Consider the following 25,889-nt stretch of genomic DNA (forward strand, 5'->3'; position numbering starts at 1 on the left):
GAGAAATCCTTTGGTGCTATCTAGCAGCTGTCTTGGGAGCAATGAATATGGTTAGAGTGCAAAAAACACCTTTTCAATCGTATTATTCTGAATTTGAGGTCTGAACTCAGAGGAAAGCAACATCTTAATAGTTTTCAGATGATAGTTCACTTGTTCGAGGACAAGAAAGGTCCAGAGAGTAGCAATACCATATAAAAACCGTAACAGAATTTTTTTCATAATAAACATTAGGAATTTAGTTCTTCGTGTCAGGTTTTTACAGTTGTCTACAGTTATGGAATTCCCCAAAGCATAAATAGCATAAAAATTAACAGACTCTTTTGAGAATGCACAGTCAGGTTGGATGAGGCAAAAATCACCGGCCATCTGGGTAGAATACACTGAAAGCAAATAGTAACTTTTTATTGCTTCACATTCAGAACAGACAGTACTCTAACGACATTTTATTTTGTCTTCTGAGCTACCAGTATAGGCATACCTCATTTTATTGCAATTCTCTTTATTGTGCTTCACAGATATTGCGTTTTTTACAAATTGAAGGTTTGTGGCAACCTTGCATTGAACAAGTCTATCGGTGCCATTTTCCCAATAACATTTGCCCACTTCGTGTCTGTATCATATTTTGGTAATTCTCACAATATTTTATTTTATTTATTTATTTTTAACATCTTTATTGGAGTATAATTGCTTTACAATGGTGTGTTAGTTTCTGCTTTATAACAAAGTGAATCAGCTATACATACAGATATATCCCCATATCCCCTCTCTCTTGAGTCTCCTTCCCACCCTCCCTATCCCACCCCTCTAGGTGGTCACAAAGCACCGAGCTGATCTCCCTGTGTGATGTGGCTGGTTCCCACTAGCTATCTGTTTTACATTTGGTAGTGTATATAAGTCCATGCCACTTTCTCACTTCGTCCCAGCTTACCCTTCCCCCTCCCCATGTCCTCAAGTCCATTCTCTACATTTGTGTCTTTATTCCTGTCCTGCCCCTAGGTTCTTCAGAACCATTTTTTTTAAGATTCCATATATATGTGTTAGCATACAGTATTTGTTTTTCGCTTTCTGACTTACTTCACTCTGTATAACAGACTCTAGGTCCATCCACCTCACTACAAATAACTCAATTTCGTTTCTTTTTATGGCTGAGTAATATTCCATTGTATACATGTGCCACATCTACTTTATCCATTCATCTGTCGATGGACACTTAGGTTGCTTCCATGTCCTGGCTATTGTAAACAGAGCTGCAATGAACATTGTCTCACAATACTTTAAACTTACTATATTTGTTATGGTGATCTATGATCAGTGAACTTTCATGTTATTATTGCAAAGATTTCGACTCCCCAAAGGCTCAGATGATGGTTAACATTTTTTAGCAATAAAGTATTTTTAAAGTAAAGTATGTACATATTTTAGACATAATGCTATTGCACACTTAATAAACTACATAGTGTAAACATAACTTTTATATGCACTGGGAAACCAATTAGTGTGACTCTCTTTATTGTGATATTCACTTTATTGCAGTGGTCTGAAAGGCAGCTATGCTAATAATCACTATACCACCAGCGCCTCAATTGCAGTGGTCTGGAACCGAATCTGCCAGATCTCCAAGGTATGCCTGCATTTCGTCTCACATAAACATAAATTTTTAAATAAATAAGTAAATAAAATAAACATGTACGTATACAATCATACTAAAAAATGAAAGATTATCATTTTTTGAAAATTTAAACTTCAGCTTTTAACATTTGTAAACATATAAGAAAGCACTTTTTTTATATGGGCAAATATGTTTACATATAGGTGAGAATATGTAAATTAAAACTATTATTTGGTGACCAATTACTTTGCTCTTTTTGTCTCTATTCACTTTGATTTCTTTAAAATTTTTCCAGGTAACGTAAGATTATTAATTAACTACACCATTATAATATTTATAGAAAGATGTAAGTTGCAACTGCAAGATCCTTAATAAATTGTGAATTAATTAAATAACAATGCAATCACTGTTGATATTTTTAAAAATGACTTATCAAAAATTATAACACAATGAAATTTTATTCACACAGTGCAAGTAGAGTAGTTCCAGGGTTTATGTATTTTGAAACATTGGCTGGAAGTCACAAGAACAAAAAAAATCAGAAGGATATTAGTTAGTATAATTCAATTTAGTTGAGCATCTATGTTTATATGTTCCTAAAATTTTTGTCAGCAATGATCACTTTTCTGACCCATAAGATAAGTATAGGAAAGTCCCGCTCAGACTATTTTGTAAGAAAATAAAATTAAACATTGTAGGGCTTCCCTGGTGGCGCAGTGGTTAAGAATCCGCCTGCCAATGCAGGGGACACGGGTTCGAGCCCTGGTCCAGGAAGATCCCACATGCCGCGGAGCAACTAAGCCCATGCTCCACAACTACTGAGCCTGCGCTCTAGAGCCCGTGAGCCACAACTACTGAAACCCACACCTAGAGCCCATGAGCCACAGCTACTGAGCCCACATGCTACAACTACTGAAGCCCGTGCGCCTAGAGCCCGTGCCCCTCAACAAGAGAAGCCACCGCAATGAGAAGCCAGTGAACCGCAACAAAGAGTAGCCCCCGCTCTCCGCAACTAGAGAAAGCCAGCACACAGCAATGAAGACGCAACGCAGCCAAAAATAAATTAACTAATTATTTTTAAAAAGTCTTTAAAAAAAATTAAACATTGTATATACTTTTTTATATCATATTCTACACTGTAATAAAATCAGAAGGAACATCTGATTTTACCTTTTTAAATTAATTACTTTTTAATAATGAAGACATTATTTTTTAGAGCAGTTTAAGGTTCACAGCGAAACTAAGAGAGAGGAAAAATACAGAGATTTCCCATATATCCTCTGTTCCCACACATGCGTAGCAGCCCCCATCATCAATGTCTCCCAACAAAGTGGTACATTTGTTACAGCTGATGAACTTAGATTGACACATCACAATCACCCAAAGTCCATAATTTACATTACAGTTCACTCATGATGCTGTATATTCTATAGGTTTGGACAAATGTAAAATGATATGTATCAATCATTATGGTAACATACAGAGTATTTTCACTGCCATAAAAATCTACTATGCTTCCTCTCTTCATTCCCCCAACTCTTGGCAACCACTGATCCTTTTACTCTCTTCATAGTTTTTCCTATTTCAGAATGTCATATAGTTGGAATCATACAGTACTTAGCATTTTCAAATTGACTTTTTTTACCTAGTAATATGCATTTAAGTGGCCGCCATGTCTTTTCATGGCTTGATAGCTCATTTCTTTTTAGTGCTGAATAATATTACATTGTCAGGATGCACCGCAGTTTATACAATCACTTACTGAAGGACATCTTGGTGGCTTACAAGTTTTGACAAATATGAATGAAGCTGTTATAAAGATCCATGTTCAGGTTTTTGTGTGGGCATAAGTTTTCAGCTCCTTTGGGTAAATACCAAGGAGAGTGATTGCTGGATCATATGGTAAAAATATGTTCAGTTTTGTAAGAAACCTCCAAGCTGTCTCCCAAAGTGGCTGTACCATTTTGCAGTGCCACCAGCAATGAATAAAAATTCCTGTTGTTCCACTGACACTTGGTGTTCTCAGTGTTCTGGATTTTGGCCGTTCCAGTAAGTTTGTAGTGGTATCTTGTTTTAATTTGCATTTCCCTGATGACATATGATGTGGAGTATCTTTTCATATGCTTATTTTCCATCTGTACATCTTTGGTGAGATGTCTGTTAAGATCTTTGACCCATTTTTAATCAGGTTTGTTTTCTTATTGTTGAGTTTTAAAGATTCTGTATGTACTTTGGATAACAGTCCTTTATCACATGGGTCTTTTGCAAGTATTTTCTCCCAGTCTGTGACTTGTCTTCTCATTCTCTTGACACTGTCTTTCATGGAACAGAAATTTTTAATTTTAATGATGTCTAGCATATCAATTATTTCTTTCATGGACTGTGCCTTTGGTATTGTATCTAAAAAGTCATTACCATACCCAAGGTCATCTAGGGTTTCTCCTATGTTATCTTCTAGGAGCTTTATAGTTTTGTGTTTTACATTTAAGTCTGTGACCCATTTTGTGTTAATTCTTGTGAATGGTATAAGGTCTGTGTCTAGTTTTATTTTTTTGGATGTGGATATCCAGTTGTTCTGGCACTCTTTGCAGGAACACTATCTTTACTGTATTGCCTTTGCTCCTTTGTCAAAGATCAGTTGACTATATTTATGTGGGTCTATTTCTGAGTTCTTTATTCTGTTCCATTGATCTATTTGTCCATCATTTTGCCAGTGCCACACTGTCTTGATTCCTGTAGCTTTATAGTAAATCTTGAAGTCAGGTAGTGTCAGTCCTCCAAATTTGTTCTCTTTCAATATTGTGTTGGCTATTCTAGGTCTTTTGTCTCTCCATGTAAACTTTAGAATTAGTTTATCAGTATCCACAAAATAACTTGCTGGGATTTTGATTGAGACTGCATTGAATCTATACATTATGTTGGGAAGAAGTGACATCTTAAAAATATTGAGTCTTCCTATCCTTGAATGTGGATTATCTCTCCATTTATTTAGTTCTTCTTTGATTTCATTCAGCAGAGTTTTGTAGTTTTCTTCATATAGATCTTGTACATATTTTGTTAGATTCATACCTAAGTATTTCATTTTTGGGGTGTCAATGTAAATGGTATTGTGTTTTTAATCTCAAATTCCACTTGTTCATTGCTGGCATATAGGAAGGTGATTAACTTTTGTGTATTAACCTTGTCTCCTGCAACCTTGCTAAAATCTCTTATTAGTTCCAGGAGTTTTTTGGTCAATCCTTTTGGGTTTTCCACATAGACAATCATATCATCTACAAACAAAGACAGTTTTATTTGTTTCTTTCTAATCTGTATACATTTTATTTCCTTTTCTTGTCTACTGCATTAGCTAGAACTTCCAGTATGATTTTGAAAAAGAGCAGTGAGAGGAAATATCCTTGCCTTGTACCTGATCTTAGTGAGATACTTCAAGTTTCTCACCATTAAGTACTATGTTAGTTGCAGGGTTTTTTGTAGGTTTTTTTTTTAACATCTTTATTGGAGTATAATTGCTTTAAAATGGTGTGTTAATTTCTGCTTTATAACAAAGTGAATCAGCTATACATATACATATATCCCCATATCTCCTCCCTCTTGTGTATCCCTCCCACCCTCCCTATCCCACCCCTCTAGGTGGTCACAAAGCACCGAGCTGATCTCCCTGTGCTATGCAGCTGCTTCCCACTAGCTATCTATTTTACATTTGGTAGTATATATAAGTCCATGCCACTCTCTCACTTTGTTGTAGGTGTTCTTTATCAAGTTTAGAATATTGTAAATAGCTTTTAAAATAAATGTAATAATAGTTTAATTTGTATATGACTTACTATAAGAGTAATAAATTTATAATTCTCTAAGATTTATTACGTAATATTAAAACTATTCCAATTTTGCTTAAAAGTCTTCATTTAGAACATTTTCTTGAAATTGGCCTGATACCAATGTTCATTCCATTGTTTCTTATCTTAGTAGCCTAAAGTTACCTAAAATTTAATTGCTCCCTTTTGAGCACACTTTTTTCTTTTTTATTTCTCCTTTTTTTGTGTATGAGTTCTTGAGACTATTCTAAATATGCATATTTAAATGTACATAAGCTAAGTCCCTAGACTAATTAAATATGTGCTCCATTAAATATGATAAATTTAACAATCTTGTTAATTTCCCTCCAGATTAAGTGATTTAGTTTCACAAAATTACATAACTAAGGAGGTGGATCCCTTGATGTTCCACCCATATCCCTGCTCATTGAAGGACTTGCCCCAGCTTCTGGGAGTGATATAAGCAGGAAGCCCACAGCTGTCAAGGATATCTCAGCTGCAGGGAGCCACAAAGTTACTCCCACTACCCTGATTCATGTGGAGATATAAATGTGCATCAATCTTGGCCCAACAGGGAACAACTTTAAAGGCCTATTCTAACTCCTAAGTGCCCCATAGGGTTGCCCAAAGTATCAGTATTTGTAGGGACTGCATTACAGTTTGGACTTCTCCCTTGATCCCCCCTACCTCCCATAGGTGTTGATCCCTTCATAGCCATCCTGCCTGCTAAACTCTAGCTCTGGGTCTACTTCCAGGAGAACCAACTTGCAACAGTAAGTAAGTAAATAGTTTGCATTAGATAATATTATTTATATCTCCATAGGTAGTCCCATTTCTTAGTCTATTCCAGTCAATCCTCTCAGTCTTTATGCTCAGCACACAAAATAAACCCTGCCATTTTCTTTAACATCACAGAATAAGATAGTCTATTTTCATGATATCAGCTGAACAGATTTTCTGTTCTTACTTCATCTCAAGATGGATCTCTCTGTTTGAACTAAATGTTCTCATGTTGCATACAAATGACCAATTCCTTCAATCAATTAAGTTTAATTTTTCAAAGGTATTTAAAGCAAACAGCTCTATATCTAAAATCTCTCTGGTCACACACACAAAGAATTTCAAATGACCATTTACAGACAGAGATTAACATGTGAAAAATTGCTGGGCAAATTATACGATTTTAGCTAAAAGAAAAATGAAAACAAGACACAAAGTTTTTGCCAACAAAACACAGAATAACTTCCTGAAACCAAAAGAAATAAATGCGTACTTACCCACCCCATCTTTGCTAGGGTCTTTGGTCATCCCTTAGTAACATAATTAATACACTGACCAAAAGCCTATGGAATTAAACCCAACTTACCTTTTCTCCAGTCCTATGACATCCTTCCAACATCAAATGACCTTTCCAGGCACTTATAGGAGTGGCAGGGGTAGGGACATTCGATGTAATTGCCCAAACCACAGGGAAATCCAGTACTCTGGCTCCAAACTTCCTCTCCAAGTTTTCAGTGTCATATTTGATGTGGTATTACTTGATTCAGAGCTGTTCTTGCTTCACTCTGGTAGGCTGTTGTGAGTTGAGCTATCTTGGTAGGGCCTCCAAATTCTTAAGGAAAACATATATGACAAATTCATTATGTCAATGTTTTATTTTAAGTGTGATACAAGAGATTAGGCCTCTAAATTAGCCAAGTAAAAGATTTCACTTTTCGTAGATATACAGGAAAAAAAGACTGATTAGGAAATCATTGTTAGACTAGATACAAGACGAAAAAGAACGCTTGCTTAGAGATGTTTAGACTGCTGCCTGATAGATAGCTGGCTAGGTTAGTAAATAACATTATCAATTTTTAAAATTTCATTTAGGTCTATCAGAACAGTCTCTAAACATATTATCAGGAATAATCATTACTTCCCTGAAAGAGTTTGGGAATTACATCACACTCAGTTTGAGTCTTTTTTCCTTACTCATCTCTAATCCAAATTCTCCTATCCATCAAGATACAATTCAATACTTCCTTTGGAGATGAAAATGGCATTCCAGGGAGGAGGTGGAGGATAAGAGTGGAGAGATGTGGTTGAGAGGGTGGGTATACAAAGATGTAGAAGAAGGAGGAGGCATGGCAATGCAGAAGTCAGGATGGGATCTGCCTAAGTCAGGTGGGCACTGCTTAGTAGGGACACATGGGAACATGATTCCAACAGTAAGGAAAAAGTTACACAGGGCCTCCACATTTTCTCAAGTGGAAAAACTACTGTTCATTTCTTCCCCATTCATGTTCACTTGGTTATTGACTATGCAAGAGCACTTTATTCATGTACCTTCTAGGCCAGGGTAAGCCAGGGAACCTATGACCTGGTGGTTTCCTGGTCTCATGTTTTTGTACCATAAAGGGGTAGCTATTTACAGCTCTTTGATAGATTTGTGATTAAAGATTTTACCAAAATTCCACTGAAGTACACGGTAAGTTGACCTATTTTATCCTTTGCAGTTCAGTAGGGTGCACTTTTTGCACAATCTCTTGCTCCACAGGGAGAAGTGAATGACGGAGTACTTTTAAAGGTTCCAATTGATTATGGAAAAAAATCCAGACTAATGAACCCACTACTAAATTTTGTCTATCTTCTAGCTCTAAATTTGTGCTAATGAGAGAATGATATGGTAATCACTAGTCAAGTGTGGCTACTTGAATTTAAATTTTAACTAGTTAAAATTTTTAAAAAATTGATTTCTCAGCCACACTAGCCACATTTCAAGTGCTTGGTAAACACACAAGGTTAGTGTCTACCATATTGGACAGCACAGATTTATAGAATGGATATATCACTGCAGGAAGTTCTATTAGAAAGTGTTGCTATAAGTGATGAGAAAGCATCTCAAAAAAATCTGGACTAATACGCCCACCACTAAATATCTTATGTCTATATATAGATCTATACATATAGAAGGTGTGTATATATATACATATATATATATGTATATATATATATGTACACATACACACAAAGTCTCTATAACAGGATATTTTAATTAAAAACAAATGGTCCGAGTTTGGGGACACCTTCAAGATGGCGGAGGAGTAAGACGCGGAGATCACCTTCCTCCCCACAAATACATCAGAAATACATGTACACGTGGAACAACTCCTACAGAACACCTACTGAACGCTGGCAGAAGACGTCAGACTTCCCAAAAGGCAAGAAACTCCCCACGTCCCTGGGTAGGGCAAAAGAAAAAAGAAAAAACAGAGACAAAAGAATAGGGACGGGACCTGCACCAGTGGGAGGGAGCCGTGAAGGAGGAAAGGTTTCCACACACTAGGAAGGCCCTTCGCGGGCAGAGACTGTGGGTGGCGGAGGGGGGAGCTTCGGAGCCACGGAGGAGAGCGCAGCCACAGGGGTGCGGAGGGCAAAGAGGAGAGATTCCCGCACAGAGGATCGGCGCCGAGCAGCACTCACCAGCCCGAGAGGCTTGTCTGCTCACCCGCCGGGGCGGGCGGGGCTGGGAGCTGAGGCTCGGGCTTCGGTCGGATCGCAGGGAGAGGACTGGGGTTGGCGGTGTGAACACAGCCCGAAGGGGGCTAGTGCACCACAGCTAGCCGGGAGGGAGTCCGGGAAAAGGTCTGGAGCTGCCGAAGAGGCAAGAGACCACTGTTTCGGGGTCCGCGAGGAGAGGGGATTCAGAGCACCACCTAAATGAGCTCCAGAGACGGGCACGAGCTGCGGCTATCAGCACGGACCCCAGAGACGGGCATGAGGTGCTTCCATGTCCTGGCTATTGTTTAAAAAAATGGTTCTGAAGAACCTAGTGGCAGGACAGGAATAAAGACGCAGACGTAGAGAATGGACTTGAGGACACGGGGAGGGGGAAGGGTAAGCTGGGACGAAGTGAGAGAGTGGCATGGACATATATACACTACCAAATGTAAAATAGCTAGCTAGTGGGAAGCAGCCACATAGCACAGGGAGATCAGCTCGGTGCTTTGTGTCTACCTAGAGGGGTGGGATAGAGAGGGTGGGAGGGAGACGCAAGAGGGAGGAGATATGGGGATATATGTATATTTATAGCTGATTCACTTGGCTATAAAGCAGAAACTAAGACACAATTGTAAAGCAATTATACTCCAATAAAGATGTTAAAAAAATTTTTTTTAAACACCCAAAAAAACCAAATGGTCCACTCCCAGTTATGATAATGCACTAATATATTCCCTTCAGCTCTCTCATATTTTTATATGCCACTTTGTATTCTCCTGGTTTTACTTAACATTATATCGAACATCTTGTTTATGTTTCTACATAATCTTAATTATCATTTTAATGCCTGTATAATATTCCATCATTTTCATGTACCATAATTTATTAAACCATTTCTCTAATGTTAGACATTCTCTTGGTGCTTATTCCTTTCTTTATTCTGATTACAGTTACAAGGCTTTTTTCTGTGTGTAAATGTTTCTGTTCTCCTCTTATACTTCATAAGTAACTCCTCTATTCACATATGCTTTATGAGAGAGATTCTATTTATAGCCTTCATAGTGCCAGGAATATAAAGCTGTCTCTGACTAATTTAATCCAACAACACTCAAAACAAATAGGTTATGGAAGGCAGTAGATTTAATGGCTATTTAGAATGTGTGTCTTTGGCAGATGACCTTGATTTAATTGTGCAATTTTCATTATGCTGTAGCTTTTATTCCCTTATATTCTATAATGTTTTTGGCCCCAGAGACAGTCTCTAGAAGAACAGAAGTCATGTGAACCAGAAAAAACCGCTGTCAGACCCCATTTTAATTTCACCTGCAGGCTCAAACCCCCGCCAACCAGAGTTTTATTCCTCACAGAGGTGGAATCTGATGACCCAGTAATATCTATTCTATGCCTATGCTCCTCTTCAATTTCTCTCCACTTACATCTAGAACCAAGATCCAGGATTCCACAGACATCTTTATGGCCTCTTATCCAGGCCTTGAGTTTGCCTTAAAACTCAACAAAGACTGGGGCCCCTACTGCTTCATCAGTTTATTTGCAATATTTGGTCTCCAGGACTAGGGCTTGCTTTACCTTTTAAGGTAAATTTTAGGAGGGGCCCAAGGTCTCAGCCTTGAGTCTAGGGTTCAAGGGTTAACAATCACACAGGGCCAGACAACTGAAAGGACTTACAACATTTCACACCTAAGGCTTTAATAAAGATAAGTATAGCAGGAGAAAGAAAGTATAGTCAGTCATTGAGGGGTTTGATATGTCCAGGAGCACCTCCTAGAGTTCTCTCAGTTACAGAAGATGTGCTTTGCATTCAAATTATGGACCACAAAGATATGTGCAAGGTATCTTGGTTTCAAGGAAGCCAAGATACTAGTTTACTGAGGGGTCTTTAACACACTACTTGTCACAACTAAAACCAGACTGTGTAAATGGCAAAACCAGGTACAAACCATCAATCTACAGATCCCTAACTGATGCAGACAAGCCAGTACAGGATGTCTCCAAGGGAATTTCGAACTTTAAGATGCACATTATAAATCATTAGCTAGTACATTTCATCCTTATCTTAACCAAGGGTCAGTACCAGACTTTCAGGCAACCCTGGAGACAAGCATAGAGCTATCTCAGTCCAGGTACAAGCTAACTCTATCCTCACCCAGAGACATGGGCTATATAGAGATCCTCAGCACTTTGGTTTCTTCCTTCTTTCTCCATTGTTTAAAGCAACAAATACTCCTGTGTAACATAAAGTTTGGTGAGGGACACGTGTCAAGTCTCACAAAAGTTGCGTGGGCATATTGCCTTTCTTAAGGTTGAAGGTATTCAACTTGGGAAATCCTTTGAACTTCAATTGATTAATTTATTGAATAGACAGAAGAGGTTAGAATAAGAAAAAACATCTGGGAGTTATATTATCAGAGGGACCCTCATTTGCCATTGGAAAAGGGCTGCAGGGCATGCCATCTCAGATGGGTAAGTTGTTATTCAGTTCACAATCTTATCCAACTCTGAAAGAGAAAAACTACATAGAAATCTTTTCAGCAACTTCTCTGTGGCTTCTTTTCCTCAAATGACCACAGAAAACTAAATGTGCTGAACCACACTTCCATAATGGTATTTGGCTGGAAACCTACTGCTGTAGCTTTTGTGTTTTTTGGCACTGTATTACTTTGTGAGGGCTGCTGGAAAAAAGTACCACAAATTGGGAGGCTTAAATAACAGAAATTCATTCTCTAACAGTTCTAGAAGCAAGTCTGAAATCAAAATTCTAGTGGGGTCGGTTCCTTCTGAGGGCTGTGAGGGAAGGATCTGTTCCAGGCCTCTCTCCTTGGCTTGTAGATGGCTGTCATCTCTCTGTGTCTTCACATTATCTTCCCTCTATGTATGTCTGTCTCTGGGTCTAAATTTCTTCTTTTTATAGGGACACCAGTCATATTGGATTGGGGCCTACCCTAATGACATCTTTTTAACTTTAGCTCTGTACAGACTATCTCCAAATAAGGTCGAGTTCTGAGGTACTGGGGGTTAGGTTTTCAATATACGAATTTTGGGGGAACACAATTCAGCACACAAGAGGCACATATCAAAAAGCAGGCTGCTTCTCAAAGCCTCTGCAGCAACCTTTTTCTTTTTGTACTCTTCTTCTTCCTCTTGACATTAGTGTTTTTAGGAAAGGTGGTGACTGATGCTGCCTTGTGTCATGAAGAAGTTATTTCCTGCTGGCCAAAATAACAAGACATGTATATAAAGAGGCAGACATAACAGATAGCCTTCTGGACAGGAATCAACTGTGACATAATTAGAGACTCATGTCTGTTTTCAAAACAGTAACCAAGACAGCTTGGTTGCTATGAGTGACTATTCAATGCCAAAATGGCACATGAAGCCCTTTATCTCCTAAAATGAACAGGAAGGCTGCTTATTTGTGCTTTGAGGAGGGCAATTAAACAATGTTTTACTGCAATTGACTGAGAATTGTTGACTAACAATTGTTTACTAATTGCTTACTAACAATTTAGTAAAAATTGTTTTATAATTTATTGGTATAATTACCAATAATAACATAATAACAATAGTTACTCTTGCAAATATACAGTTTTATAACATATATATTGGAGTCCATAAAAATGTTGTAACTATCCTCTTTAATTGTACAACAAAAATATATTATAAAAATTTAAATTCCTTTCACAAAAAGATGTTCAAGAAGGGCAGAATAGTGATATTCACAATCATATTCACTTTCCACTTTATGATTTTAAACAGTATTTGTACCCAGGTGGTAGTGATATGCTATGGTCAAGGGGCCTAGTTGGAAGCAACGGCTATAGGCATTTTCTGTGAAGAGATCCTAGAGCTCAGTCTCTTGGCTCTATCATTTAATTAGAAATGTTCTCTTCCTTGGTTTCTAAGCATAATTTCTTTAAAGTAGCCAAATGTAACAGCATTACCATTGGAAAATATTTTAAATAAAATTTATTAGTTGCAGCAACATGGACGGACCTAGAGATTGTCATACTGAGTGAAGTTAAGTCAGACAGAGAAAGACAAATATCATATAATATCGCTCATATGTGGAATCTAAAAAAATGGTACAAATGAACTTATCTACAAAACAGAAATAGAGTCACAGATGTAGAAAACAAACTTATGGTTACCAAAGGCAAAGTGGGGTGGTAAATTAGGAGACTGGGATTAACTACTAGATATAAAATAGATAACTAATAAGGACCTACTGTATAGCACAGGGAACGCCACTCAATACTCTGTAATGACCTATATGGGAAAAGAATCTAAAAAAGAGTGGATAAATGTTTATGTATAACTGACTCATTTTGCTGTATAGCAGAAACGAACACAACACTGTAAATTAATACTCAAATAAAAATTAATTAAAAAAATTAAAATAAAATGTATTAGTGTATGTCTAGAGTATGATTTGGTTACTTTCTTACATATCTTTAACTATTTCTTTTCCTTTACGAGTTCATGTGAGGAAAGTACAGATGGAATATTCTCCAAGATCGACGAGACCCTGGGTGCTAAAACAAACCTTAAAGCTTAAAAGATATGATATGATCTTAGCTCATAATGGAATTAAACTAGAAATCAATATGAAAAAGATAACAGGAAAATCTTTAAACACCTAAAAATTTTTTTAAAAAACCAATAATCCATGGGTCAAAGAGGAAGTCTCAAAAAAAACGAAACATATTTTTAACTGAATGGTAATATAAGATATCAAAACTTGTGGGATGCATCCAGATCAGAGCTTAGAGGGAATTTTATAGCAACAGTGTTTACATTAGAAATGAAGAAAAGTCTCAATAATATAAGTTGCTACCTCAGGAAACTAGGAAGAGAAGAGCAAAATAAACCCAAAGCAAGAAGGCGGTGAGAAATAATAAAGATAAGAGCAGAAGTCAAAGAAATGGAAACAGAACCAGCAAATGCCAATGGTTGTAGATAAAAGAAAAAACAAAAAATCCTACTCTCTCTAGCCTAAGGACTAGGAAAGAGGCAGTCTAGCAAGAGAGAAAACTTTTAGTAGCTGTTCTACTACAGCCAAACATCAAGGAAAAAAATCTGTGGCCTGACCTCTATCCATAGCAGCAGTGACTAAGAGGGAGCCTAGACATCAGACTGTAATGAGGCAACCCAACCCCCTGAAGGTGTGGTGTCAGAAAAGGTCAAGAACAGAATTGGGACTTTCATCCACACTAAGCAGTACAAGTGACCACAACCCCAAACCATGGAGTCAGTGGAAACCATGCAGCAAGCATGGGTTTCCTCCATCATCTGGTAGCAATGAGGCACCCCTCCTCCACTCCGCTGAGGTGGTATCAGAGGGGGCCTAGTGGATAGTTTGGATTTACAACACTGCCCAATGGTAAGAAGGCGGCCCACCCACCCGACGGTGTCAATGGAGATCATGTGGGGAGTAGTAACAAGGCACCCCTACCAGTCCTAGCCAGGGAGATAACAGTGGAGGCCTAGTGAGAAGTTTGCCCAGCAGTAATGATGAGCTCCCTCCTCCCTCAAGTATCAGCCAAGGCTAACTGGGAAAACCGGACTTCTACCTGCAACTGACAGTAATGAGGCAGTGTTCTCCCTTCCTCTCTGAAGTATCAGAGGAAGCTAACTGAAACAAAAGGCTTATATAAGATCCAGATTCTCACATAACATGCAAAATGTCTAGGTTACAATAGAAAAAAATCACTTATTCCAAGAACCAGGAAGATCTCAAACTGAATAAAAAAGACAACCAATAGATTTCAATGCAAAGATGACAGAGATATTAAAATTCTCTGACCAAGATTTTAAAGCAGCCATCATGGAACTGCTTCAACAAGCAATTATAAACATACCTGAAATACACCTATGAATATACTTAAAATGAAAAAATAGAAAGCCTCAGCAAAAGAATTGAAAATCTCAGTAAAGAAATAGAAAATATAAGGAAGAATCAATTAGAAATTTTAGAACTTAGAAATACAAAATCTCAGTACATGGGTTCAAGAGCAGAATGTAAGGCAAGGGGAGAAGAATTACTGAACTTGAAGAGAGAACAACAGAAATTACACAATCTAAACAGCAGACAGAAAACAGACTAAAAAAAAAAAAGAACAGATTTTCAGAGACCTACTGGAAGATAAAATAAGATCTAACATTTATGCCATCAAAGTCCCAGAAAAAGAGGAGAAAAGGGTGGGGCTAAAAAACTATGAAATAACAGTAAAATAATAGCTGAAAACTTCCCAAATTTGGCAAAATTCATAAATCTATAGGTTCAAGAAGCTGCACGAACCACAAAGAAATTCATGTAAAGGCATATCATAGTCAAACTTCTGAAAACCAAAGACAGAAAAACAATCTTGAAATCAGTGATACAGAAACAACTTCCCTATATTGGGACAACAATTCAAATGACAGAGGATTTCTCATTAGAAAACACGGAGGCCAGAAGGAATTGATACAACATTTTTCCAGTGCTAAAAGAACTGTAAATCCACAATCCTATTTCCAGTAAAAAATTCCTTTGGGAACAAAGGAAATATAAAGACATTCTCAGATGAAGGAAAACTAAGGGAATTTGTCACCAGCAGACCTACCCTAAAGGAATGGTTGAAGGAAATTTTATTAAGAGAAACAAAATCATTAAAGAAAGAATCTTGGATTACCAAGAAGGAAGAAAGAACACAAGAAGAAAAAATATAGGTAAATACATTAACTTTACTTCTCCTCTTGAGTCTTCTAGATTACATTTGGTGATTGAAGGAAAAATTATAACAATGTCTGATATGGCTCTAGATGTCTGTGGAGGAAATATTTAAGGCAATCATATCATAAAAGGGAGACAAGGTTTCTACACTTCACTCAAACCGGTAAAATGTCAACATCAGAAGACTAAGTTATGCAGAGCAGCCACTGAAGATGCTATGCAAAAAGATACACTCCAAATCACTATAGATAAATCAAAATGGAATTATAAAATAGGTTCAAGTAATCCACAAGAAGGTAGGAAAAAGAAAATAGGAACAAAACACAGAATAAACAGAAAAAAAAACTCCAGCAGATTTGAGCCCTAACATCTCAATAATTACATTAAATGTAGGTGATCTAAATATGCCAATTAAAGACAGAAATTGGTGGAGTAGATTAAAAAATATGACTATATGCTCTCTACAGGAAACTCTCCAAATATAATGATATAGACAGATTGTCATATCATGCTAACATAAATCAAAAGAAAGTGGAGTGGCTACATTCATTTCAGAAAAAAAGAACTTCAGAGTAAAGAAAATGACCAGAGACAAAAAGGGACACTATATAATTATAAAAGATTCAGTCCAACAAGAAGATAAAGTAAAATGTGTATGCACCGAACAACACAGCAGCAAAATACGTGAAGACAAAGGCTGAGAGAACTGAAAGGAGTAATAGGCACAGCCAAAAGATAAGAAGACATCACCATCCTTCTCTCAACAACTAACTGAACAGTTAAACAGAAAATCAGCATGGGTATAAAATAACTCAAAGGCAGTATCAACTAAGAGAATCTATTTGACATTGAACACTCCACCAACAACAGCAGAATCCACATTCTTTTCAAGTGGCAATGGATAGCAAAACAAGATAGCCCCTTAAACAAATCTGAACAAATTTAAAGAACTGAAATCATACAGCATGTCTCTGACCACAATGAAATCAAACTATAAATCAATATCAGACAGATAACAGAAAAATTCCACACTAAAAACCATGCTCCTAAATAATTTGTTGGTCAATGATAAACCTCAGTGGAAATTTTTAAAAACACATTGTACTGAATGAAAATGAAAACACAACATATCAAAATTTGTGTGACATAGCAAAAACAGTGCTAAGAGGGAAATTTATAGCACTGAACGTGTACATCAGAAAAGAGGAAACATCTCCAGTCAATAATCTAAGATTTCCACTTCAAGAACCTAAAAAACAAAGAGAAAAATAAATTCAAAATGAGCAGAAGGAAAGAAAGAACGATAAAAACAAAAAGCAATGAAACTGAAAACAGAATAACAATGGAGAAAAATTAATAAAATACAGAGCTAGTCCTTTGAAAAGATCAATAAAATTGAAAAAAACTCTACCAAGACTTGACAAAGGAAAAATGAGAAAAGGCACAAATAACTAAGTCAGGAATGAAAGACTGCATATCATTATACACCCTGCAGACATCAAAATGATAAGGAAATACTTGAAACAACTCTATACCCATAAATTTGACAAACATGTACAGGATCTGTATGCTGACAGTTACAAAATGTTGATGAAGCTAATCAAAGAAGACCTAAATATATGGAGAGACATACCATATTTATGAATTAGAAGGCTCAACATAGTAAAGATGTCAATTATTTCTTAATTTATATACTGGGCTAAGACAATTTCTATCAGAATCCAAGCAAGTTTTTTTTTTAATAGAAATAGGCTTATTCTAAAATTCATAGGGAAAGGCACAGGCCCTAGAATAGTTAAAATAATCTTGATAAAGAAGAATAAAGTTGGAGAACTCACTTTACCCAATATTAAGGCTTATTTATATAGCTCCAGTAATCAAGACAGTAGTATGGTATTGGTAGAGAGACACATTGATCAATGGATTAGAGTAGAGAACACAGATATAGCTTCTACACAAGTACAATCAACCAATTTTTTTTTCTTTTTGGCCATGCAGTGCGGCATGCGGGATCCTAGTTCCCCAGCCAGGGATCGGGCCCATGCCCCCTGCATTGGAAACGCGGACTCTTAACCACTGGACCACCGGGGAAGTCCCACAATCAACCTATTTTTGACAAAGGTGCAAATGCAGTTCAATAGAGGAAGGATAACCTTTTCAACACACGTGGGAGCAGTTTGCCCTCCATAAGCAAAAAACGAACCTTGGTTCTTCACACCTCATGCAATGATTAACCTAAAATGGATAATGGACTTAAATGTAAAACTATAAAACTTTTAGAGAAAAAAAAGGAGAAAGTCTTTGGTATCTAGCACTACACAAAGAATTTTTTAGACCTGATACCAAAGCATGATCCATAAAAGGAAAAATTAATAAACTAAAAACTTTTGCCCTGTGAAAGCCATATGAAGAGGATGAAAATACAATCCACGGACTGGGAGAAAATATTTGCAAACCACATGTCTGACAAAGGACTATTATGTAGAATATAAAGAACTACCCAAACTCAACAGTAAGAACACAAACAATCCAACTAGAAAATGGACAAAAGGCTTGAAGACACATTTCACTAAAGAGGTTATACAGATGGCAAAAAAGCACATGAAAAGATGTTCAACATCGTTAGCCAGGGAAATGTAAATTAATACCAAAATGAGATATCACTATACACCTACCAGAATAACAACAAAAACAACAAAATGATATAGTACAAAATGCTGGTGAGGATGTGGAGATCCTGGATTACCTGAATTGCTGGTGGAAATGTCAAATGGTACAGGCACTCTGGGAAACAGTTTGACAGTTTCTTATACAACTGAACATGCAACTACCACATGACCCAGAAATTGTACTCTCTGGCATTTATCCCAAAATTATGAAAATATGGCCACACAAAAACCTGTACATGAATAGCACTTTTACTTGTAACAATCAGAGACTGGAATCATCCCAGATATCCTTCAGTGAGTGAATGGTTAAACAAACTGTGGTATATACATACTCAGCAATAAAAAAGAATGAACCATTGATACACCAAACAACTCAAACGAACATCTGGGAGATTACACTGAGCATAAGACACCAATCCCAAAAGGTTATATACTGTATGATTCGATTTCTATAACATTTTGAAATTCTAAAATTTTAGAAGTGTAGGACATATTAGTGGTTGCCAGGGGTTGGGATTGAGGAAGGGGGTCACAAGAGGGAGGTGGGTGGAATTATAAAAGGGCAATATGAGGGATCCTTGTGGTGACAGAACTGTTCAGTATCTCGACTGTGATGATGGATACACAAACCTATACAGGTGGTAAAATTGTATAGAATTTAATACATACACATACAAATTAGGATGAGTAAAACTGGACAAATCTAAATAAGATTGGTGGATTGTATCAATGTCAATATCCTGGTTGTGATATTACATTACACTTTTGTAAATTGTTACCATTAGTAGAAATTGGGTAAAGGGTACAAAGGATCTCTCCACATAATTTTTTTACAACTACATGTGAATATACAATTATCTCAATAAATTTTTTTTTAAGTTGTGAAGTACCAGAACATACACTTCACCAAAGATCATATAAGGATGGCAAATAAGCACATGAAAAGATGTTTAACATCTTTATCCATTAGGTAAATGCAAATTAAAACCATGAGGAGACACTACTACATACCTATTACAATGGCTAAAAAAAAATACTGATAATATCAACTGCTGGCAAAGATGTGGAGCAACTGGAATGCTCATACATTGTGAGTGGGAATACAAAATGGCACAGCCACTCTGGAAAATGGTTTGGCAGTTTCTTATAAAGTTAAACATACACTTAATTATATGATCCAGCTATCTTACTCCTTGATATTTACCCGAGAGAAATGAAAACTTATGTTCATACAAAAACTAGTATATGAATGTATTTGGCAGCTCTACTTGTAATTGCCCCAAAACAGAAACAACACACATGTTCTTCAAATGGTGAATGGATAAATAAACAGTAGCATATCTATGCAATGGAATACTACTCAGCAATGAAAAGCAACGAGCTACTGAAACATGGAACAACATCAATGAATCCCAAAGGCATTATGCTAAGTGAATAAAGCAAGTCTGTAAAAGTTACATACTGCCTGATTCCAATTATAAGACATTCTGGAAAGACAAAGCAGATCAGTGGATGCCAGAAGCTGGGAGGGGGAGGAGAGTGAGACTATAAAGGGATAGCATGAGGTCATTTTCGGGGGGGGTGATGTGTTCTGATTGTGGTGGTGGATACATGAATCTATGAGAAATGTCTACCAAAAGAAGGGGCAGTAAAAAGAAATGGACATGGAATATTTGATAATCAATAGCCTTTTCCAGCAATTTGCACTCAGTCCTTTGGATGACTAAGAGTAGTGACTGAGAGACTTGAAGACTTAGTGACAAGTTACCTATACACTGTGTCTTGATCTCAAATCTCTATTCTGCCTGTCCAGGCTGTTTGAGAACAGGGATTAGAGATGAGGTTTCAGTTGCCTTTTCAAGATTCTGGTTCCTTTCTTCACACATGACATAGAAAGAAAATTATATGATACTCCTTTTATATAGTGCAAGCTCCAGTTTTCATGACTTTTTCTTCTTATCTGAAAATTGTATGTTTCCACGGAAGGCTTTTTAGTTTCCCTCTCACATAAACAGTTTGCCTTCTTTGAATGGAATTTTATGCCCCTTGAATTTTACAGAATGCTTGTAACTAGCAAAGACAAAAAAATCTTATTGTTACAAGTAGTGACTTAAAGTCATATTTTAAGGTAGTCAAAATATTTTTTTTAAATAGCTCTTTTTCCTAAAGAGTTTGAATCCATAAACAAAATGAGATATTTTTTTTGGCCTACAATTTAGATTAATTTCATTAAAATTAATTAATTTCATTAAAATTTCATTAAAACCACCACCAGCGTGGTTGTTTCCTCCCTATTTTTAAACCGTTTGCTTGTTATAGGTTTGATGTTATATGTTCATTTTGAAATAAATTTGAACAGCAGGAATTGCCAAGGATTTAGGAGTATTACCAAGTTCATTCAATTTGTTGAAAATGACATCAGAATTAAAGGATTCTCTTTCACTTTGGTCTTCTACCCACTTCCAAATTGAAATAGGAGTGTCTTTGGAATAGTTTGCCCCCTCATAATTTAGAAGCCCTGTTCTGTGTGTACCTGCCACTCACTGGACCCTAAGAAACACTTTATTGAGCTAAAGAAGTCGAGCGGTCATTGTCATTTTCAGTTAAAAGCGCCATTTTGCCTCATCATATCACTGCCAAGTGTCATCACTGCTTTTAAAACCCCAAGTAATCAATAAAGCCTTCATGGATTAATTGCATGAGTAAACAAGTTTTCCCATTATCATGTCCAAACATAAAATGTACCTCGACTTTTCATTCACTAATTCCCCTATGAATTCAGTAACTATTTCTACATAATGGAAACACCTGAACATTATGCTTATTCATTCAGATAAATGTTTATTATTCAATTATCAGTGTGTGCCATAAAGATATCCCATCTATCATAGTGATGCACTGAAGGAAATTAACCACTTTCCAGAAGAAGTTATGATCTGCCTCTGTCTGCCAAGCTTGGCTCCATTCATAAATCAATACTTAATAAATGCTTTCAATGGCTGATGATAAAAATGACTTTGTATAACTGAAAAGGCAATAGGTTTTATCCACCTTTTATGGCTGTGACAAGAGATACAGAGAAAATAAGAAATTCCATCTCTAATAATACAGTGAACCATTATCAGATCTGAATATAATGATAATATCCAAATTTGCAGTCTTTAAGACATTTAAGATTCTGATAGAATAAAGCATCTTCATATGCTTTGATTATCCCAACACCACAGTAGTTTCAGGACAGTAGTTGGTTTTAGGGAAAGGGCGGCACCAGGAAATGATAAGGGTCTTTGAAATAAGGTTTGCATGATTTCTGAACGTAATCTTTCCTTTCCAGAAAGAAATATAAACAGCTATGAGAAACCAATTGCAATAGATCTTGATCAAACTTGGCATTTACTTCAAAACAGATATTCTGTCCATAAACACCAACGCCTACCTCGTGTATTGAATGGAGCATAAAGCATTTTAATGAAAGACATTTTTGAAACAATAAGAAGTGAGGGGATGAAAACAAATCAGACATAATTAAAACCTTGTGGCCACATGTGAACTGAAGTATCTCTAACCCTTGGAGGTAAGTTCTTCATTTGGAAGCAAGTGTCAGGCTTTGCATACTAGAGATTTGCAGAACAAGGGGCAGACAGTTTTCATAATTTTATCACATTTACAACAAAACATTTGCAAATGTTGGCTGTTATCTTTTCATTTGATTTTTCTCTGAACCTCCCTTACTTCAGTAAACACAGATTTTATAATAACAGTGTATTTTTTCTTAGCTGTCTCTCAAGCTTAGCAGAGGGGCCATGTACCCATACATTACTCATTGTGCTTCAAAATCTCATAACCCAGGAAAGCAAATTTCTCTTTATTCTCCAGAACTAATTTCAGGCTTAGAGCACAGAAAATCCTCTGGGCCGCTACCATTTCTGAAAAGACAACTAAGGCAGTGATCACCTGGTAGGCATGTTTAAATAAATCACTTTACTTTGCTTTTTGTTTTTGCAAGATTATCACATCTTCAAGAAGGAAGATTGATTGAAGGAAATGATGGAAACAGGTTCTTTATTCATTCAATGAAAAGGTCTCCAAAGGGTTTAATCTTTAACTTGGATTTGAGAAATGTTAAGAGGGAAAACAGATCTTTCACAGTCAGGTTATAACAGTGATTACTAGAAGTGTGATTTTTGTGTATTTTCTACAATGTCAAATATTGATTCATAAGCTTTTAAAAAAAAATCTTAAAAATTTTCTCAACCCTTAGAGCGCTCATAGTGTCTGCCTAAGAACCTGACATAGTTATTTTATCTTATTCTAATTTATTTCAAGTAAGAATGTAGAAATTGACACATGCCCTAAATATGATTTGTCTTGCTTTGGTCTCCTTTCAAAGCAGACTCTGAGGTGAGGATGTGGGTGCAAATACTTTATTTGGGAGGTGAGCACAAGAAGCAGAAGTGAGGAAGTGACAAAAGAAAAGAAGAAAGCTACGGATGGACCTAGAGATTGTCCTACTGAGTGAAGTAAGTCAGACAGAGAGAGACAAATATCAGATATCGCTTATATGTGGAATCTAAAAAAAGGGTACAAATAAACTTATCTACAAAACAGAAACAGAGTCAGAGATGTAGAAAACAAACTTACGGTTACCGGAGGGACGGCAGGGGGAAGAGGGATAAATTGGGAGATTGGGATTGACATATACACACTACTATAAATAAAATAGATAACTAATAAGGACCTACTGTATAGCACAGAGAACTCTACTCAGTACTCTGTGATGACCTATATGGGAATAGAATCTAAAAAAGAGTGGATATATGTATATGTATAGCTGATTCACTTTGCTGTACAGCAGAAATTAACACAACATTGTAAATCAACTATACTCCAATAAAAAGTAATTAAAAAATAATAAATAAAGAAGAAAGCTAATAAAGTATGTGTTCCTCAGCAGTTAACACTGTGGGCAACCAGAACTTAACCTTGCCAGGGAACCTCTGAAAAACCATGTGGGATAGACGTCCCAAGAACTGGGGGAGAGGAGGGGAGGGGCTGGGGTATTTATTCCCAGATCCCATCCCTCATTGGTTGAGTTCTTCTCAGGTGGCATGAACTCCCCCATACCTCCATGTTGTGACTGTGTATGGCAGACCGGGCTTCCATGCTGGAGAAAATCCTCAGCCAGGAAAGAAGACACACAGATGCTTAAGTTGGGAAGCTAACAGGTACTGAGAATTGTGTTTATTTGCAGCTCCTGGTGAACTCAGGTAGGCCAAAGAAATCTGGGACAGGGTATGAATAGTGTCTGCTCCCTGCTTAGTTCTCTATCTGGAAGGTGCTTAGTAGAACTTACTAACAAAGGGAGTAACATAAATATGTATTTCAATCATTAAACCTGACCTATAAAGAAGCTGACTATTGATAAATGAGCCCTGGTCTTATTACAAAGCATGTATGTTTTAAAGAGGTTGCTGGCAGATATTTGACCAGTGTTCTATCTTTACCAATGAAGTTCTGTTTTGATCAGGATTTGTGCTTATCACTATTGCAGGCTGACTGTGCAGCTCTGACTGTCCTTCTTCCAACGGCCTTCCTTTCCCTGATGACCAATGATACTACTTCGTGAGAGGAAGGTACTAACTGGAGGAACTTTGGTCCTTGCAAGATTGCTTCTTCAGGTTGGAACTTTTCCACTATTGCATTTAATATAGGTGTGATATTGGGAAATTGTCACATCCATTGCTCAATACTCCTACTTAGAGACACATATGAAAAGGTTATTCATACCTACAAAGGTTTTTTTTTTCCCCTGACACCAAATATGTGGGGATTTTATAACACCAGTTCTCTGATTCTCTGATACCAACTAGTTATCCAACAATTCAATCTAATTCTGACACTAATTGCCCAAAGTTAGCACAGACCCCACAAGTTAAGGGCTCAGTCCCACAAGATGGCCCCCACTTCAGATGCCACTTGCAGGTCCCAGGTTGCCACCCATACTTCTGACTATATTCTGTTTATAAATTTGATAGCCAAGTCCAGGTTCAATAATTTGCCAGAGTGACTCACAGAACTCAAGAAAGTGCTTTATTTGCTATTACCAGTTTATAATAAAGGATATAACTCAGAACAGCCAAATGGAACAGGTGTATAGGGCAAGGTATGGGGAGAGGAAGGATGCAAAGCTTCTATGCCAAGCCGCCTTCCCAGCACATCAGTATGTTCACCAACCTGGGAACTCCCCAGACCCTGTCATTTAGGGGTTTTTATGGTGGTTTCATGACACAGGCGTAATTGATTAAATCATTGGCCATTGGTGATGAACTCAATGTCTTGGCCCACTCCCTTACCCAGAGGTGGGAGGCGAGGGGCCTGAAAGTTCTAACCCTCTAATCATGGCTTGGTCTTTCCGGTGACCAGCCCCCTGAAGCTGTCTAGGGGCCCCCAGCCCCCAGTCATCTCATTAGCATACACAAGACACTCTTATCACTCAGGAGATTCCAAGGGTTTTAGGACCTTCGTACCAGGAAATGGGACAAGAATCAAATATTGATTTTGTATTATACCACAAAACCTTAATACCAGGAAAAATGTTGTTGCCCCAGAGTCACTGGAATTTCCCCTGCTTGTAGACAAGGCAACCTATGAAACTGAGGATGTTGCCATTTTTACTTTGGCCATTAAGAACCTTGGAGACAAATTTGTAGATCATATGGTCACCTTATTTATATTTTAAATCTCCATCTTCTCCATAAATTTAATTTTTTAAAAATTCACTAGCCAAACACAAATATAATCTTATGATAATAGATTTATACAATGAGAGTTGTAGAGAATTAAATGTGACTATTCCCTTTACTTTGCCCCTAACATTCAACATAGTCTTTCCCACCTAAAAGTAATCAAACTTAACATTTGGATTTATGTCTCTCTAGTCCTTTTTCTATGTGTCTATATAGAATGATATGCAGATATTCACATATATATTTATGAATGTGAATATGATGCTATTAATGTTCACCAATACATATGTGCATATAGGTGCATGTATTTCTGTATCTTGAATTTGTATACCTAAAGACTTATTAGATACTATTCTATACAGAATGCTCTCAATCTTTTCATTTTTACATAGTATACCAAACTAAGAATATTTCATAAGTTAATTAACCATCTCTCTAATGATGGGTATTTAGGCTGTTTCTAATGATTTACTAATACAAATGATTTTGTAATTCTGCATGAAGTTGAACATCTGAAGTGGTTATTTGACATGATTTCCCAGAACTTTTTGAGCACTGAAATGCCTAGAGAATTTGAGTCTCATCTCTGTACATTAGAACCCAGGTACCTTGCCTCCACTGGTTCCTTTCAGCTAGGGTACAATCACGCAACTTAGACATGCCCATGTTAAAGTTTGATTGGAGTGAGCAGCTTCCATGTCTAATTCACAATCCAAGGGAGGGTCATAGCAGAAGCATGTGAATTGTCAAGGGAGATAGTAGCAGGAAAATTGAGTTCTTGGTGCAGAAGTTACTTTGGCGCTGACAGCAGTAGCTACCTCAATCAAGTCTAGT

At 36.9% G+C, this 25,889-nt stretch overlaps 1 long non-coding RNA gene across 1 annotated transcript; it reads left to right on the forward strand.

Annotated features, from left to right (window-relative positions):
* The first annotated feature begins 872 nt into the window (after nt 1–872).
* On the forward strand, nt 873–9,583 carry LOC309652638. Its single transcript, XR_014258831.1, has 2 exons — nt 873–1,621; nt 6,124–9,583. It is a non-coding gene; the product is annotated as an uncharacterized lncRNA (long non-coding RNA).
* The last annotated feature ends 16,306 nt before the right edge of the window (nt 9,584–25,889 follow it).

The sequence above is a fragment of the Balaenoptera physalus genome (assembly GCF_965194825.1).
Source record: "Balaenoptera physalus genome assembly, chromosome: X".
Lineage (NCBI taxonomy): Eukaryota > Metazoa > Chordata > Mammalia > Artiodactyla > Balaenopteridae > Balaenoptera > Balaenoptera physalus.